Source organism: Artemia franciscana, chromosome 3, assembly GCF_032884065.1.
Source record: "Artemia franciscana chromosome 3, ASM3288406v1, whole genome shotgun sequence".
NCBI classification, from domain to species: domain Eukaryota; kingdom Metazoa; phylum Arthropoda; class Branchiopoda; order Anostraca; family Artemiidae; genus Artemia; species Artemia franciscana.
The window spans coordinates 45,054,960-45,068,716 of NC_088865.1; the positions used below are offsets into that span (position 1 = coordinate 45,054,960).

Sequence of the window (13,757 nt, forward strand, 5' to 3'; positions counted from 1 at the left end):
CAGACTTATAACAAATTTATTTTTTAACATGTCCAGATAAAACAAAAGGTACCGATTCTTGTTCTTGTGAAGCAAACATTAAGGCTGATATTCTTGTTCTTGTGAAGCAAACATTAAGGCTGATATTCTTGTTTTCGTGAAGCAAACATTAAGGCTGAGTTTTGTTCTTTAATGCAGCATTATAACTCTGTTTACCGTGGATAAATTTGAGAAAAATCTCCAGATTCAAATTCCAAGCAGTCTATACTGTTATGTCCTGTGATTGTGTTTAAGCAGCGCCATCTATAACTCAAATCACGTGATATAAGCAGTCAATAGACTTAGGGGCAAGATACTTCATCTGAAAAGGAAATAAAAGCCTTAAAAATAAATATATGTAATAATCTATTGCTTGTAACAATAAACTAAAGCTGAAAAATTCACCTAGGGCTGCAGAAGAAACAGAAGCGATCAAGGGTCAAGACCAACCGTAACGAGCATACCTATGCTCTAAAACGTTTGGTCGTATATCAGTCTTGAGCGGAAGTCCTTGAAAAATTCCACAAAGGACTGTTTTAAGGACTTGAAATAGCCCTTAAGCATGTCCTAGATTCTTATGTAAAACAATAGTTGATTTGAGTTAAGACATTGGGCAATATTTCCCGGTCGTCATTTGTGTCCCGGTGTCCCGGTCGGTAACGTCATCTTATAATGACGTCATATACAAAGCCTTATATACTTATAATGACGTCATATGCAAACCCTCTTTTTACAAAACATACAAAAAAAACATACGTACAACTTATCTATATATATATATATATATATAGATATTATATATATACTAGCTGGATACCGGTGGCATCGCCGCCGGGCCCCAGCATTCCTTATGGCAGGCTTCTATATATGGACTCTCATTGTCCCTTGTGTTCTAATCGCAGACAGTATACAAAGCTGGGAAACGGTGGCTTCGCCGCCGGGCTGATCCTACGCATGTTGAAATAGCAGCTTTATGATTAGGTGAAGGCATTCCCAAATCCTGAAGAGGTTTGTTTGCCATAAACTCGCACAAATCTTCAATAGTAACTAAAGTGTAGTTATAAACTTCTGATGTAAAATCAAAGGTCATATGTGACGTCTCTAAACGTTTTCGATGGAGTATATCCTCGGCCATTTTCGATTTATATTTCTCCCATAACTCTGTAGGAGCTGAAGGAGAGCAAGTTGTTAGTATGATTCCAAACAATGCACGACTTTGACTTGGAGTTTCGCACGCGTCATTGATGCAGTTTTCCCAATGTTGGTCATTTTCCAATAAATTCAGAGCCTGGCATGCACTACGGTAAGTGTCATGTATAGTACTGTTTACAGTTCTCCTGTTTACAGTTCTCAAATACTCAAAGGACGTCGAACCGGGTACCTTCACCAAAAGCAGGCGGAGAAAGAAGCATTCATGTTGATTGGGGTGAATGGTGTAGAGTCTTCCTATCGTGGTATCTTTGAAGATGGTAGGTTGGCCGTCGACTGACTTACCCTGTTTTCGACGTTCAAATGATTTCTTTTTTGCATTGCACGTGTAGTACGAACTATACAGCAGTTTTTTTGCAAAAGAATCATTTTGACATAACGAAAAGAAAGCAGTTAACGTTGTATCCGGTGGATTCAGAGCTCTTTGTTGCACGTTGGATTCCGAAAAATAAACACGTTGTCCGTTCTGTAAATGTACCGCTAAGTGAACAACAACTGGACTTCGTTCATGCATCGGAAATGAAAGAATTCGCCAAACAGCTTCATTACTGCTTATAAATCTTCCAGCCTGATATTGTACGATTTCATCAATATCATTGATTTCGGACTGCAAGTCAAAAACTACCATGTTGCTGCCTTTGTTGACGTATTTATGTATTTGATTGCCTTTACGGAGTTACAGTATTCAACGTTTATTTGTGCATTAAATGTTTTGATAATAAAGGTGAATATGGAAGAGCCAACTGGTTATCTACTTCGATGGGTGTACCGTTATGCTTCTTTATTATTGCTGTTTTACCACCATCTTCAGTAGTAACCGGTTAAAAAAGTTAGAGAATTCTTTTTTGGATTTAGAGATAATTTTTGATGAAAAAATAAGTAATGAAGATGATTTACCGTTATTTAGGGAAAGTAATTATCCTAGAAGTATATACGTTGATTTAATAGATTTAACCAAGCGGCACTCTGAATCTCAGTTCTCTGTGGTTCAACTTAACTGTCAAGGATTATGTTCGTCGTTTATGGAAATAACTTCAATGTGCCACCAACTGCAACCCAACATAATTGGATTATGTGAGACATTCCTTACAGGACAAACGGATAGCCTCCTAGATATCCCAGGCTATAAATCAAATTTTCTACATAGAAAAGAGGCTCGCAGAGGAGGATTGGCTATTTATGCGAGGAATGAGTATGCTGTGCATATTAACAACCAACTGAGCCGGAATGTTGAAGGCATTTTTGAATCACTTTTCCTTGAGCTATGTGGGCCTTCTAAGAAAAAGATATTGATTGGAGAAATATATCGCTCACCCTCTGGTTCTGTTTCTGCTTTTATGGATATACTAACTCAGATTTTACAGCTGATAGGAAACCAGAACCAAGATGTGATCATCATGGGTGATTTTAACATTAATCTAGCCTTTCCTCTAAGAAATAGCTCAGTGGATCTTCTCACTATTATGTCAGGGTCTAATCTTTACCCTTCAATTACAATTCCAACCAGAGTAACAGAAAGTACACACTCACTGATTGACAACATTTTTTCTACATTATGTCCGGCGAAGGTATCAGTCATCACCAGCGACACATCTGATCATTTTCCTATACACACTGTCTGCAACACGGCGAGGATGCCAACTCCGCTCGTAAGAACTAACCAGGGTCTACAAGTAATTAATCTTAAAGAGGAGAATCTTAAACTGTTAAACGATAAGTTAAAAAAAGTTTCTTGGGACAGTGTCCTAGCAAATGAAGATGTGAACGAAGGTTTTGAAATTTTCCACAATGCGTTTGTAGCTGCATATAGAGCATGCTGTTTTAAAGAGAAACCAAGAAACCGTGGAAGAAAAAATACCCTAATATGTCCATGGGTTACCGAAAGCTTACTCATATACATAAATAAGAAAAATAAGTTATGGGCAAATTACAGAATCCACCCAAACCGAGAAAACCTAGAGAGATATGAGACGTATAAGAAATGCCTTCATTCAGTTCTGAGAAAAGCAAAAAAAATTTATGTGAATAATAAAATATCTGAAAGTGGGAAGGATGGACGAAAAGTCTGGGAGGTCATTAATTCGGTTTTGCGACCAAATGATAAGAAAGCAGAATTGCCTTCCAGACTTTTTGTCAACAGGGAGGCTGTTACGGAACCCACTCAGGTTGCAAAAGAACTCAGTACATTTTTTGCAAGGATAGGAGGAATTACATCTAATTCTGCGAAAAGTCCCCACAAACCCTACAAGCATTACCTTGGCTCAGCATGCACCAAATCAATGGCAATAATTCCTGTGACAGCAACTGAAGTAGAGCTAATTGTGAAGACCTTGAAAGGCACATCAGCGTTTGGATTTGACCGGATACACACGAAAGCCCTGAAAGCAGTCCTCCCTTCTATTCTAGAGCCATTAACTTATTTGATAAACCTGTCTCTAAGAAGTGGTGTTTTTCCTTCGATATTAAAAAAAGCAAGAATAATCCCTCTGCATAAAGGTGGCCCTCATGACGATCCATCAAACTTCCGACCCATATCCATATTATCTGTTTTTTCAAAAGTTTTTGAAAAACCCTTACAAAGACTACTTTACCAGTTTCTCGAAAAAAAAGGATTTTTTAATAGTCGTCAGTTTGGCGTCAGACCTGGTCATTCAACAGAAGATGCTCTGGCATCCTTAAGCTTATTCATCAACAGAGCACTTGACTCAGGTCTTCTGCCAGCTGCTATATTGATTGACATCAAGAAAGCATTTGACAGCATGGATCATACAATCTTACTGGAAAGCTACAACATATTGGAGTGAGAGGGATAGCCCTTCAATGGTTTGAATCTTACCGTCAAAATAGGTGCATCTACATTGGTGACGACCCAAGAAACGACACTACTGTGAAATTTGGTGTGCCCCAAGGATCAATCCTCGGTCCTCTTTTGTTTTTAATCCATGTAAATGACCTAACTCGTATCCTTAATCCGAATCATGACGACCAAAAATGCTGTAACCTATGCTTTGCTCAAACATCTGAGGACATTACTAACGAGCAAGATGAACTTGTAGCATTCGCTGACGACACTACAATTACCTGCTGCGGACTTGATATGCCTTCACTCCAGCGGAAGCTTGAAAACATCATAGAAGAGACCTATCTGTGGATGGATGCCAACAAACTTGTCATCAATGTAGAAAAATCTTGCATCCTACTATTTTCTAGGGTAGGAACCCTTCACCCAGAAATAGCAGGAATTGCGACGTCTCGTGGAAAGGTTCAACGACCAGTAAATAGATGTGAAAAATATTTAGGAGTAATAGTAGATGAAAACCTTTCTTTCCTTCCTCACATCCATGCTGTAGAATTAAAGCTTTCAAGGAATCTGGGTATTATGAAGAAACTGAAGCAAACATTCCCACGTAAAACCCTTACCCTTCTCTATAATGCACTCATTAGACCCCACTTACAATATTGCGCAATGGTATGGCAATCAACATTCAAATCCCATCTGAAAAAACTGGATTCCATCCAGAAGAATGCCTTGAAGATCATCAAACACACAGAAGATTATCTCTCGCTGAAATCGCTGTTTGAGCTTTCCTGCTTGGTTTTTGCTTTCAGATTCCTCTCCGGCTTGCTTCCACCGCCTTTTAGGAATCTATTCAGTTTGGTATCCGAACAGCGTCTTCCAATTACAAGGCTATCTGCACAGATCCATATTCGAAATACGCCAACAGTGAGGTCGGATTTTTCGCCTGACATCGTCTGTGCTAAGGCTTACAATACCCTACCGCTTGAACTGAGAGATAGGAGCTCCCTTGGTTCTTTCAAAAAGAGAATAAAAAATTATCTTGTTTTGAATTAGTTTAATTTGAATAAAGAATCTAATTAGAAAAGTGATTTTAGCTATTATTGAGTTTTTTTTGTGGGGGTTGGAGTGGTTTGCTCCTGGATGACGAGGTGGGGACTTGTAAAGATATTTTTTTGGTAGGGGCCATGGTTGTATCGAGAAGTGGAGGGAGAGCCATAATGCGTATTTATTTTTGAGGTGATATAGGACTCAGCATGCAGTTTTTGCATAGAGATGAGAGATTAAGTATGTTATGACTGTTATAATTTTTTTTTAATAAATCCGAATGAACTGAACTGAACTACTAAAAGTCGAGGATATTGCTTTGTGCACCTTCCTTTGGCCATGCATGATGATTTTTCATTCAGTACACTGCAAGGTCCATGTATCATATTTTTCACCACAATATCATATAAGGTCTTATCGACATTTTCATCAGGTATTTCAGCGGAAATCTCATCGTTAGTTTCATTAGAAGTAATTTTATCTTGTAGCCAGATTGAAATATGTGCGTGTGGTAATCCTCGTTTTTGCCATTCCACTGAGTACATCCAGCATCGCACTGACTCAAACACTTAAAATTTTACTATGTAGTTTATCAGTGATTTCAACTTTTTCCGGAAGACACGAGCCATAATGTCATGTCTATGAAACGCCGATTGTCCATGAAGTAAAAGCTGCTGCATCTCGTCCCAAGATTGATTACATGTAAATGTAATAAATAAATCTGGACGACCATAGAGACGAGCATACGCAATAGAATCTTGAGCATATTTATGCATATGACGGGGACTGCCAGCATATGACGAAGGTAAAATCATTAATCTTCCAACGTTAGTGGTATTACCGTCATTTACAACTGCATCTCGCAAATGAATGTATTGTTCAGAGCGGAGCTTGGTCTGATTCAGACAGATAATTAGCAAACATTATGATTCAATCTTTGACAATTGATGGCATTTTAAAATATAATTTTCTTCAATGTGACAAATCATGAGTGTATAGGAATGATAATTCATTGCGCTGCATTTCTTATCCGTTTGTTTGTTAGTGGATTGATCTATCAATTTATTATTTAAGTGATAGCCGTCGGCTCCATCCCAAAGAATGATAGGATATTGTAGGGCATCGTAGCATCGATGAGTTTCAGCAATTCTTACCAACTGAGCGTTTCACTTATGAAGAATAATATGTCGAGGTAAAAACTGATCACCGACCATAACGATTGTCACTTCGTCGATAGTTGCAGCATTGTATTTACGCACATGTTCGCCAGTAGGCGTTTGTCAGCGGAAATAACAACTTTATGCGTATCAGTAGGCATCAAATCGATTGCTGTTTTGAACAGGCGCACTAAATCATTATTTTTGTGGAAAAGATGTTGCAATTGGGAAACGATAGTCCTTTAAAACGTCGGGAGAAATTTCGCAGCATGCATTCAATTCAAAATTGCTATCAATACCTGGATATATAAATTGCCTGGGATAGATACAAGAATATCTATCCCAAAATCGCTAGCTCAAAATTTGATCGGAATACTTTAGAAAAAATGGGTGTGGGAAGGGGGCTAATCTCCCTCGAATCTTTTTGGTCACTCCAAAAGGACACTAGAACTTTTAATTTCCATCTGAATGAGCCCTTTCTCAATGTTTTGGAATTATTGGCTCCATGCAATCACCCATAGGGATAAGAGAAACAACTAACACACATCCATGATCTTATTTACTGCAAAAATTACAAAATTCCACATTTTTGCACATGTCAGGTTAAAACTTATACAATAGGGATCTCAGATACGCAGAATCTGACGGTGTATTTTCTTTACGATTCCTTAAGGTTTAGGGGGTGTTTCTCCCCTTTTTTGAAAATCTGGCAATTTCCTTACTTACAGTTCGTTACTAAGAATTGTTTGAAAAATTTCCCAAGGACAAGTTTTTATACAACAAATTTTAAAAATCAGGATACATTTTTTCCGTCTTTGAATCTTTAAGAAATAGACTCTCTTTTTACAATACTTTAAAAATCTAATAAATCAGGTTTTGAATCTAGATTGGACTGTATATGTTTTAGTTTTAAATCTATAAAATTAGCAACAAATATTGTCTTTTTAAAACTGTCGTTCCAAATTTCTGAAAAAGTTAAGTTCCCTTAAGTTCCCTTAAGTTAAGTTAAGTTCCCTAGGCGCGTAACTTTCATTAAAATACATGTAATGTTTGTATTATTGTTGGGTAAACCGATTTTAGCTGTCCTTATAGACACTTTGACAAACATTTTTTTAGCAGTTCAAAGAAAGGAGGGAAATATCCCGTGGAAAATTTGAGATTTGCAATGACGGGAACGGTAATTAGAAATGTTAATTGTCAGGGAGGATGAGAGGTAAATTAGCATTAGACAAGATTAAAGACACTCAAAATATATTCTCCAGACAGAGCTAAGCAATGGCAATCGACTTCCTTAAATCTGTCCTGTCCCCCTCAAAATCTTACAAGTACTTATAGCCCCTGTCTTTGAAAACATTTTTAGAAAGGACAATGATGGAACAGAAATATCATGTTTCATCCCTTCCTAAACAATTAATAATGTCAGATTAGCAGCAAAGATAAGATATAGTGAAAATAAGTTTGCCAGACTGAGTTAAAGTAATATTAATTTAAAACAAATTAGCAATATTATGTTGATTCTTACACCCCCCAGCGTTACAAAAATTCTAATAGCCATTACAATACAGTGCAAATTACCTTATTTTTGCACAGTCATTCTGAGTTAAAACTCTGACCCCAAGCTCCTTAAATATATTTTTATAGTTAGGTGGTCTCCTTCTAGACTCTACTCAATTTTACTAATGTACTCAGAATCAAATCTGAACGGCTCCAATAAACATCCCTAAAAAGTTCCATTGAAAATTAAGTGTTTTCTTGCCAGTGATACCAAAACCCGTCGTACGATGTTACCCAAATATTTTCCAGATATCATTTTCTCATATCTGAAAAAAGAGCCAGTGATTATAAATTAAGAGATAACATTAAAAATATTAATTGTCCAGAGGAAACAATATAAAATAGTGGATTTCAAAAGGAAGTTTGTTATTTGTACTTTTCTAAGTGAGTTTTATTTAGGTTAGGGCAGAAAGATAAAAAGAGACTCGTTCGATTTCTTTTGCAAATATACATAAGTATACAAAGTGTGTTCAGTCAAGACATGACTTTAGGTAAGGGGGATGGGGGCTCGGATTTGTGACCTATTAAATTTTGTAATGTAAAGTTCTACAATTTGAAGTATTTTTTATATTGTTTGCATAATTGGCGTATTCATGTTTATTTGAAACCCCCCCCCCCCATGTGTTTCCTGGTCTTTTTCAAGTTGATATCCTCCCTCCAGTATATATTTCAATTGTTATTTTATATATTTTAGTCGTGTTTTCAGAATTTCAGAATTGTAGGCTACAATTACCACAAAAACAATATATGCCACGAGAACGAAATATAAGCGTTAAAACGAATTTTCACCTTCAATTGGAATATTCTTAGTGTGAGGCGGTGGGCTAAACATCTCAATCTGACAAAAATAATCTGACAGGTAAAGTTATTCAGCAGCATAAACTAAATTAAAAAGAAACCTATTTAAAAAATTTAAGAAAAAAGCTAAAAATACTTGGCACCAATCAGTTTAAGATGGCGTTATTGGTTTAAGTTAAGTTTTAGTTTCAGTTTGACTTAGCTTTATGTTTCAGTTTAAGGCTAATGGTCTTTTTTGTTCCCGCCCAATTTCTGAAACAGATTCTAAGAATCTTAATAACGCCACTGCTAGTATCTATTCGATAGCAAACTCGTTTATGAGACTTGACAAAAACATAAACAAGTGGGAGAAAAAAACAAAAGATGTTTGTTTAGCAAAAGCACGTTAGATTCTACGGAGATTAATTTAAATGAACAGGTTATGTAAAAGAAAATATACCCACTGCTGAGCTAAAAATAGTGTTTTCTTTTGCACATCAATTTAAAGGGTAATCCTATATTTTTTCGCTCAGAGATTTTGATTCGATGTGCATTGAATGCAAATGGTAGAACTTGTACGAAAAGTAGACAAATCTTTTATTTTCGAGATGGGTGTCTGTTTTGAAATGTAAAGCGTGAACTCTCCCAAACCTCAACCTCAACCGAGTCCGTTTGGAAATGAAAATTGTTTGGCTATTGGGAGAACCCTTGGGTATTGAGAATTGCAAGCAGTTAGCCAGGTGGGTGAAACACCCACCTGGCTATTTTCTTTTAATCTTCAGTTCTCGAAGTCCACCAGTCCCCAAACTTAAACCTCGTCATGTTACTTCTGAATTCCTTTTTACAAATTGTGATGAAAATGAAATAAATGAAATAATTATGTGTATGAAATAACAATCCTGTGGAGTAGATGAAGTATCGTTAAAGCAACAAAAACAATTGTTATTTCTATTTTGACTCATCTGATTAATTTATCACTTGAAGAGGGAACTTTTCCAGAAAGACTTAAATTAGCCTGAGTGCTACCCCTTCACAAAGGGAAGTCAAAAAATGAACCGAGTAATTACCGATCCATTTCTATTTTACCTTTTTTTCGAAGATTTATGAGAAAGTAATCCATGAAAGAATGTATGATTACCTCCAGGAGTAGAATCTTCTGTGCGATACCCAACTTGGCTTTCGCAAAGGACTTTCTACGGATATGCACCAGCTATCTGGAATTCAATCCCCTTGGAAATCCGGAACTCAAATAACCTTACTACCTTCAAGCGAGCAGTGAAGGGTCGTTCCAGAAATACTGTTTAGATTTGAATATCATGCGGTCCTCCTCTTTTCGATCTTTTCTTTTATTTTCTTTTTTTTCTTTTCTTTCTCTTCGTCACTCCCCTTTTTTCTCTTTTTTTTCTTTTTTGATAAATCCAGTTGATTCGTTGTTTCTGTTAGTTGATTGTTTAATTATTCTTTAGTTAAGTTTCTGCCCTAGTCAAGCACTTTTGTGCTTTCCTGGCAGATTATGTACATGTAATTATGTGTTTTTATTTAAATATATATGATTGAATTGAATTGAAGAATTCCTGCGAACAAAACTCTAGCACAGCTTGCATCAAACAATAAGTGCGTAATTGGTAATTTGATGTGTGTGTGTAGACTTGTTCCTGTGTTTGCGTACGTTTGTGTTTTTGTGCTCCTCAATCTCATCCTGCTAAATAACTAAGAAGACTAATCCGCCATTCCATCATAAATTTACTATGAAAAAGTAGCACATAAACAGAATTGATGGAAATAAAACTAATTTATTGGGAAGATAACAAGAGGAAAAGTTTGTGTAAAACGAAAAACTCAATGCATACCCGTACTAATGAACTTATTTTGGAAGAAATATAGCCTCTCAGGCGCATACGGGTTAAAGCACATAAAAAAGAATTTTTATTGAAATAGAAGAAAAGCGATAACAGTAAAAAGTTTGGGATTTCCCAAAAGGAATTTAAAAACCCTTGTCCATCGTATCTGCCCCCATTAAAATACAACAACGAAAACAAACAGTCCGCACATGCAAAAGTAAACTACCCAAAGAAAAAGGATGAATGTTTGAGAGGTTTTTCACTCTCAGAAATCATATACCTCAGGTGGCTAGTACCAAGCATGGCAGAAGTGTGCCAAGCATAGCGGAACTGTGAGAACAATACTAAGAGTGAATGATCTGTGCCAAGCATGACATAAGTATCCCAAGCATGGCAGATGTCTGCTAAGTCTGATACAAGATCGTGATTTCATAGCAATCTGGGAATGTACATTATACAATTAGGCTAGTGAGTTAAGTAATTGAAAATTAAAGAGCCATTTGAAACAGACGGACAGAAAATAAAATCCTTCAATGATCTAAATGTGAAACGGTCAAACATTACTGTCTATGCATAATTGACTGAAAATGAAGAGAAATAAAAATAAATAATTATACCAAACATAAAAGAAATGGGTACTGCTATATACAAATAATTAAATCCTAAACGATTAAAAATTAAAATGAGTGCTAAAGTTAAACCAAAAAGGACACAAATTACTGCCCATAGGAGTTCGACTAGAGTTCCGTTCTAACCGTAAACCAAAATAAAAAATTGTCGCTAAATAGAATCTGTAAACCTTAATTGTTGATGTTTCCTGTAATTAGTATATTAAACACTAAATAATTATACATTACACATTCAGTTCATTTTCAATATCTTTCCAGTCACCTTGATTTTTATAGTGGTTTTTTTTTGTCAGTATTTTGGAATTAATAAGATGAAAGCTATTTTCCTTGTAATAAGATTAGGGCATTAACGTTATTTTGTGTTAGGGCGAGATGCACAAGATTTCGGAAAGAAACTTAAAGACGCTTTAATTAAATACCAAAAATGAACGAATTGTACAGAAAACGTAATAATTGTAGGAAAAACTATAAAAATCACAAATACTAAGCCCAAGTAACATACAAGAAATTTATAAGAAAAAAACTAAAATTGTTTGTATTAAATGTATTTAATATACTTCAGACCAGATAAGAAACTTCATTATTTTTGGACATTGACGAAGAATGAGACAGAAATTTATGGAGGAAAAAATAATTTTCCTTGCCAATATTTTTTAACACATTTTTTTTATCAAACACGAAGATTTATCTATTCCAAATCAGACCAAATTATTTCTTCAAAATCACTGTTTTCATGCATTGAGTTCCTGGTAAATTCACTGTTCTCCCCCGATCCCTTCTGTGCGTTTTTTTTCTTGCTGTTCACTTCAACTCGACTCAACCTTCTTTTTTTTCCTCTTTTTATTTCTTGAGACAAGCTTGAGTCCTTCGGTTGGTGGGCTGTTGTACATTTTACAGACACAGGTTCTCTGATTTCCATATTCCTTGCAACCCTTGAGTCTAAAATTTCAGGAAGTAAGGATTCATTCCAGAAGGCTTCAAGCTTCGGAAATATTTTTTCCCAGTAGTCTTTCGATCGGTGAACTGTAATTATTTCCCAATCCTCAATAGAGTTATAAACTATTAAGTGGCATACCATTTTATCCAGTATCTCGAGTTGGCCTTGTATCTGGGCGAAATACCTGTGATTTTTTTTAGCTGAAGACCTTCACTGGATAATTCAAGAAAAAATGCTTTAACTAAATTTTTTGACTGGGCCACATCATAAATGGTTTTGAACTCTGGTATATTATGCACCGTTTTTATCTCTATAGGTGTGCCATTAGGGAGCAGCCCATCTACAGATGCAGCAAGATACTGATACTGTGGATGCACACTGAGTCCTATTTGATCTCCCTTTACGACTTTTAAGTTGAATTTGTTTTCATATGCTTCTAGTGCCACTACTTCTAAATCTAAGCCCTTTTTCATTAGGGCAGAGCAGAATCTAGGTCCCAAGTTTCGAATTTGCTTAACAATTGGGGCAACTCTGGTGCTGTTTTTTCTGGTTGCAATTCTGTGGAAGTAACTACTAGTTATTCTCTTAGATCTTTCTTCAACCCAAGTGTCATTTTTGGATTGGCCCTTGGTACTGTTGAACAAACAGCTTGTACTGGCAAAATCCAATTTTAAATTCTCGTCAGTATATTTTTGTATGGCCAAATTCATTTCATCAGAAGTCATGTCTGGCTTATTGCAATTTGGTCCATAGTCACGATTACCAAAGTTATAGTTTCTATTTTTTAACTTAGCAACGTGTTTTCCTCCAAGAGCACTATAATAACTGGTCAAATTACGTTTAGATATTACACGGAGTTTAGCCGTTTTATTACAATATTTTTTTGTTACGCTAGAAGGACTAAGCCCAAAAATATTTTTCCAAGCTAATTGATGCCATTTTGGACCTGAATTATAAGCAAGACTTGCTCCATGAACTCTTGCATGATATGAACCTCGTTTAGACCGGCTTATTTGCTTTCCTCCGATGAATTTAGCAACAACTGACATGTAGCTTTCAGCTAAGTTTGTAGTTGCGTCATTTCGAAGCTGCTCTGCTTTTCGACACACAATATCGACCTCTGTCATAACATCTTCAAACACGTGCAGGGGAAAATTATTCCACCGATCTTCTATTTTACTATTCACGGTCAATTCAGCAATCTTAGGACATCCAGAATCACATTTTGTGTGGTTTCCGAAAACATGGTACGGACCTCTTTTTAACAAGATTTTCAATTCTTCTGCTGTTCCATTATTTTCAGAATTTATTTTTATCGCACCCCTTAAATTTTTTGTCAGTTGCTGGATAATTCCTCGGGGAAGACATTTTGTGTACAAACCTTTTTTATTTTTGCACAAATTATATAGATGGGCTGTATAGTTTTTTGTGACGTGATTTGCACATTCATGTTTCCGTATGTTGGAACCGTAGGAAACACTTTGTTTTAGCTTATAAAAAACACTGGAATCACCGTCACCGATAAACTCTAAAAACTGTAATCCGTGCATCTCCTCACTGGAACGAAAGCCTTCAACTAGAATATCTGTTTCCATGCTCCTTGAATTTCCGTTATAATTCAGAAAGCAGAAATGATCTTTGGGAATTACTTTGGCGTTTGCAGAAGAAAAACATATATAACAGTATTTATTTTTTATGCCAACATATAACAGTTTTTTCGTAAATGCATCTATGATAACTGCAACACATCCTTTGGCCGAATAATCGTGTCCTTTGCTACGCTTATTCCAG

The 13,757-nt window shown here is 36.0% G+C and overlaps 1 long non-coding RNA gene across 1 annotated transcript in view; it reads right to left on the reverse strand.

The window, feature by feature from the left end:
* Positions 1–13,757, reverse strand: part of LOC136025316 (uncharacterized) — a 40,413-nt gene continuing 26,656 nt past the window's right edge. Inside the window, exon 4 of the long non-coding RNA XR_010617055.1 lies at positions 1–340. This is a non-coding gene — a long non-coding RNA (uncharacterized LOC136025316). The remainder of the gene's footprint in view (positions 341–13,757) is intronic.